The 6,000-nt window shown below is 44.9% G+C and overlaps 1 long non-coding RNA gene across 1 annotated transcript in view; it reads right to left on the bottom strand.

Annotated features, from left to right (window-relative positions):
- Nucleotides 1–1,410: 1,410 nt before the first annotated feature.
- Nucleotides 1,411–6,000, bottom strand: part of LOC140622375 (uncharacterized) — a 36,675-nt gene continuing 32,085 nt past the window's right edge. Inside the window, exon 4 of the long non-coding RNA XR_012022140.1 lies at nt 1,411–3,383. This is a non-coding gene — a long non-coding RNA (uncharacterized lncRNA). The remainder of the gene's footprint in view (nt 3,384–6,000) is intronic.

Raw genomic sequence — 6,000 nt, 5'->3', positions numbered from 1 at the left:
ACATAAGGTAAGTAAAGATAAAAGGGAATAAAACACCCATGTTAGGGAATCATTGTTTGCAAAACAACTCAATACTATCTGTGGTGTTAAGAGATAATCAGTAAAAGGTAGTTCTTTCAACTCAAGTAACAAAGAAAAACCAAGCTTTGATCACTTCAAAGGAAACCAAATACTGCAAATGGGAAAACCTTGAGGACAGATGGAGAGGAGACTATGAGCTTGCGAGGGGGTAGTAGTAAAGTAAAACAGCCCTCAGAAGACACAATAAAATGAGCCCAAATACCATCTATGCACCTGTGGTATAGATTCTCTGCTGCAGTTCTCAGTTCAGGACATCAGCAAGCCTGCAGTCTGGAAGTGAGGAGCTCTTTGGCCTCAGATGCATGATGTGGTCAGAGAGAAAAGAAACCAGATGCAAGCCTGAAGAGGAGCAGGGTCTCATCAATTTAAGTCAGGGAATTAAAAGTTGTGAGTAATTAGGTTGCTATTTTTAAAAACTGGGTAGGAAGACAGCATAAAACATCAAGAGGCATAAAAAGTGAGGCTTGGAGAAGTCCTATCACCCTATGAGCACATCGCTCTGAACATGGTGCCCAGATACTGCGTCTGGGTCCACACCCTGAGAACATTCCCTGGATCTTGAGCCACATCCCACTACTGAGCCTGAGATACAGGCTGCCCACCCCCTGACCCTCAGACAACTGAGCAACTTTGTAATCAGGACAGGAATCAAAACACTTAGAGATAACGAAGTGGCTCTAACTCACAGTGTTAATTCTTTGGTGTAGAATTTAGGAATGAACTATATAATCATCATTTAAAACAAAATATGTGTCATTTAAGTCACTAAAAACATACACAGGATTTCAGCATATTAGAATATGTGACATATTGGCCCTGGGGTATGATTTGAAATTTTCAATTGATGGTAGATTTGTGGTTTTAGTTTGAAAGGAATAAGAGAATTTGATTAAGTTAGCCAAGAGTGTTTGATGGTTTAAGAGAGCTTGATGTGTCCACCTGTACATTTATAAGAGGTAAATGCTTAGAAGGAATTGGCTTGTTGGGTTTGTAAGTCTGTCCTGACAGAAATATGAAGTCCTTTGAACATATTAAATTTTGAAACAGAGTTTTAAAATGCTTTAGGGAATTTAAGAAAGTTTCTAAGTTTGGTTGATTACTTAGGTGAATCTCATTTGTTTAACTTGAAAACTGATTTTCAGCATTAAAAACTGAGCATTGATTTATACAAAAGTTATTCTAAATAGTATTTTCTGAGACAAAGTCTTCACTAAAATGTTTTATTTTTAATCTAAATTACTATAAACCTCAAATAGGCTCAGAAAGGTGTCACATTTTGCTTTGAAATAAAAGTAGGGTTGTTTTATTTTCTTGAATAGCCACTGGAAGTGAGAAAGAATAATCCCAACATTGCAGCTCCTTTTAAAGTCCCTACTACACTGAAAACGGTCTTCTCTAGTACAGCATCTAGGTTGCAATCATTCAACTTACATACAACAACAATGCAATAATGATATTTTTAGCAGTTGGGTTTTTAAAAGCATGCCCCCTGGCATGTCTAATCAGTGTTTTCTACATGGCAACCAAAAAGCAATTTATATTCTGGCTCTTCTCTGTGTCTACTTGAAACCTGAAGGCTCGGCACTTTACTTACATCATTGCCAAGAGTCCTTGGACCTGACAGCTAAGACCACTCCATTTCTAGATTTCTCCCCCTTGAAGCTAGAGAGAAAAGCAATGGCTTCAAAGCTAAAAGCTCTTTAACATGAGAAGGGCTTAGCACCCTGCGTACACAAGGCTGGGGCTCCACATACATGGGCCCCTATTCTTAGGCTCTAGCCTCAAGCCTTCACTGCATTACTCCTTCAAAAGAAAAAACATGGCCAAGACTGGGAGGCCAGGAGCCCTGGGAGGACTTCAGACGGCATCTCTAAGGCTTAGAAGATGCGGCTCTATGGGTTCACGCATAACCTGCCTTCCCTGGTTATATTCAGTCATTGGAAGACCCATGCCTGGCACAGTAGAATGCTTTTTAGTCCTTTTTTTCAATTCCTCTCCTTTGATTTTCCCTGTGCCCATCTGGAACCCCTGTCCAGCCTGTCAAAGCCCCTAAGCTCTGTTTCAGGGACTTTAACTTGATCCCTGTACCCAGTGGACAATGAATGGCCCTCAAGGGGAATCCTTGACCTTCTTTGCCAAATTTGGGGTAAATGGTGAGAGGATCCACAGCTGCCATCCTATTCTTGAGCAGTTCCATGGTCAGAAAAGTTGAAATCGACCACTATGGGTACTTTCTGGCTCTACCTCACTGTCCAAATGTCCTTACCTCGGTCCCATTCCTGGGATCCCTTTGAACTGATTCTGAAGGCAGGCAGATACAGAAGCCTTAACAGAGATGTCAGGGGCTGCCAGGGACCTCAGGATTACTCTTCAAGATCCAGTGTCAATTTTACACAGTGAAGGAGTCAACCATGAGACATGTCAGGCACAGTGACACAGTTATCAAAGGAGTTTTAAGTTTGCCCTCCCTGACAAGAGCTGCAGCTTCAGGGTAGGGAGGGGACTCTTCAAGGTGGTAGGGCCAGCCAGACTCATGGGTAGGACTTGATGCAGCGCACTGTCTCTTCCAAGCAAGGTGACCAACTGTGGGGTTAAGCTCTGCAAGTCCTGCATCCTGGGAAATCTCTCAAACCCTGAAAATTGGGATGCTTTGACAGGTTGAGTAGTTAAGTGTAGTAGGATGACTTAATTTTGACAAGACCACAGAGGAGGCACCCAAATACCTTCTGAACAGATGATGTGTCTTCTATGGCCCTCCACTCTGGACAAAACCCTTTCCACTGACTCACTGCTCACCCCCCTCTCCCACGTGCCTGCCTCAGTGGGACACAGGGATGTGTCTGCACACCTGCCCTCCCTGACAAGAGCTGCAGCTTCAGGGTAGGGAGGGGACTCTTCAAGGTGGTAGGGCCAGCCAGACTCATGGGTAGGACTTGATGCAGCGCACTGTCTCTTCCAAGCAAGGTGACCAACTGTGGGGTTAAGCTCTGCAAGTCCTGCATCCTGGGAAATCTCTCAAACCCTGAAAATTGGGATGCTTTTGTTTCCTACCAATAAAAAGCCCTGAATTTCCCTCTTCTGTGGGAGTATTCAGAGCTCCTAAGCCCAACGAAGGGAGTGGCCTAGAAGTCCTTGAAAAAATGTGTCATTTGAAAACACAAAAACCTCTGTGTGAACAAAATTGTTCTCTGCAAAAGATGGAAGCATCCCTTGGGGCACACGGCAGCCATCCCCTGCTCAGTGGCAGATTCGGTCATCCGGTCGGCGGCTGTTTTGGACTCAGCCAGCATTTGGCTTCAAATCTGTTAAAGGAAAAGTTATTTGTCCTTCAGGCTGTGATGTTTTCATCCCCTTCTTTCCCATAACAACCTCCTCCTCGCCTAAACATGTGTCCCTCCACAAGACTCTCCTTTTGGCAGACGTTGTATTTTAAAAAAAGCTAATGCTGCCACAGTCACAGGCTGACATGGTTCCATTTATAGATGTCTTATCTAGGAGCCTTCAGCACCCCCGGATCCTCCCCTGGGGCCTGAGAGGCTCGCACTCCCCAGCCCTGCTAGAGGAAGAGCAGGGTACAAGTGAGCCTCACACTTGTCCCTTAATCTGGGCTTCCCGCCAGGCCCCTTGCCCTGGAACAATGTTGGGAGACGTTGCTGTCCCAACTAGGAAGTTTGCTACTGGCACCTAGTGGGTAGGGGTCAGGGATGCTGCTAACACACCCCGCAATGCTAGTAGGCCCCCATAGCCAAGAATCCACTGTCAGGAGCGTTGATGGGATGAAGGCTTTCTTGGAGACTGGTCCTTCAGCCTTAGGGGGCTTTGAGGACAACATGGCCCAAAGCTTGTACATTCGTCATGATCTCTAATGAAGGCTGAGAAAACCACCTTCCTTTTAGAGAAAGACGGAAGAGCATATGACTTAAAAGCAAAACATTCTTGTCCATGGAGGAAAAAAAAATCCCCTCCCCATCCCAGGTACCAGGAAGAATTAGTGTCCAAGAAAGGCTGTTGACGGTGGCACTAGGGACACTAATGATCTCACAGATGGTTGTGCGACCCCTCTCTCTGTCATAATTGTATGTCACCCCATGACTAAAAGAGAAACAAGCTAAAAGGATGTTGTGCAGGGCACAGTTTTTAGCACAATACTGAACTCTGAGTTTTCTATTTCTGTTTTGTTTTTAAGATTTTTTTTGAGAATTTATTTGAAAGAGAGAGCATGAGCAGGCGGGAGAGGCAGAAGCAGAGGGAGAAGGAGAGAGAGAATCTCAAGCAGACTCTAGGGAGAAGGAGAGAGAGAATCTCAAGCAGACTCTACACTGGAGCAAGGAGCATGACAGGGGGCTCGACCTCGGGACCCCAGGGTCATGACCTGAGCCAAAGGTGGAGGCTTCACTGACTGAGCCACCCAGCTGCCCCCTGAACTCTCTTTGGAACACTTTGAAAACTCACTGTAAAAGAAACAGTCTATGGATATGTCCACATAATGACCGGTTCAAAATGTTCCTAGCAGTATTATTCATAGTAGCTAAAAACTAGAAACAATCCAAATGCCCGTCAGCTGATGAAGGGATAAACAAAATGTGGTCTGTCCGTACAACGGAATACGATCCGGTAATAAGGGGTGAAGTGCTGACACAGGCCATAACCCGGATGCACCTTGAAGCATGATGCTAAGCGAACAAAGCCAGATACAAAAGACCATGTATTATACGATTCGACTAACATGAAATGTGTGGTTATTGTTGTTGTTTTTTTGTTTGTTTGTTTGTTTTTGTTTTTTTGTTTTGTTTGATTTTTTTTAATTTATTTTTTATTGGTGTTCAATTTACTAACATACAGAATAACCCCCAGTGTTTTTTTTAACAAAAGGCGAATCTATAAAAATAGCAGATTGGTGGTTGCCTGGAGTTGTGAGAGGGAACAAGAGCAGAGATTTACTCCAATGGGCATGCAGGGTCTTTCTGGGACCCTAGTGGAAATGTTGTACAATTGGATTTGGTGACAGTTGCACAGCTCCATAGATATACTAAAACTCTCGAGTTATACATTTAAAACAGGTACATTTTATGGTATGTAAATTATACCTCACTAAAGCTCTTACCAAAAAATCCATTAGACTTGCAAGGATCATTTTTGCCGGTATTCAGTAGAGAATGTTATAGATAGAACACTTCAGGGTAGCCTGGGTGGCCCAGTGGGTAAAGCATCTGTTTTTAGCTCCGGTCATGATCTCGGGGTCCTGGGATCGAGTCCCACACCGGGCTCCCTGCTCAGCAGGGGAGCCTGCTTCTCCCTCTCCCTCTTCCTCTCCGTCTTCCCCTCCCTCTGCTCATTCTCTTTGTCTCAGATAAATGAATAAAATCTTTAAAAAAAAGAGAGAGAGAGAGAACCCTTCACCGTGTGGGGTGGGGACATCATATCCTAGTCCAGATTCCACCTGTAATTACCTGAATTACTGAAGACAAGACACCGATATGTTCCTGGCTGCTTCCCAAACTGTAAAGTGATGGGAGCCCTCAGGTTCTGTGTCTCTCAAGCTGTGAGATTTGGTTAACGGACTACTCATATTTCAATAGGAAGAGCAAATCCAGCTTGACTCATGGGCCTGCGTCATTGCTTTAGAATCATCAAACCGTGTTTGAAGTTCACTTTGGTTTACAGGAGTGAGTGCCGGGGCCCAGTGAGTCAGGCCCCAGACCACGTACATAGCTGACACACTCTCCGTCCCAGGCTCACCCTGTTAGCGCTCAGGAGGGGCTCTCCTTCCAAACTGCGTCTCACAGAGTCACAGAGGATGTCTGCAGCTGGCCAGGGAAGGACCAGGGCCACGGTGGGCTCTCTCCTCTGACCTCCTCAATTCTCAAGCAGGTACACAAATGGCAGAGGGGGCTTCTCTTCTGCTTCTAAGTCGGGCCG

This window comes from Canis lupus, chromosome 31 (genome assembly GCF_048164855.1).
Source record: "Canis lupus baileyi chromosome 31, mCanLup2.hap1, whole genome shotgun sequence".
In the NCBI taxonomy this organism is placed as follows: Eukaryota; Metazoa; Chordata; class Mammalia; order Carnivora; family Canidae; genus Canis; species Canis lupus.
This window is presented reverse-complemented; position numbering and strand designations above follow the sequence as displayed.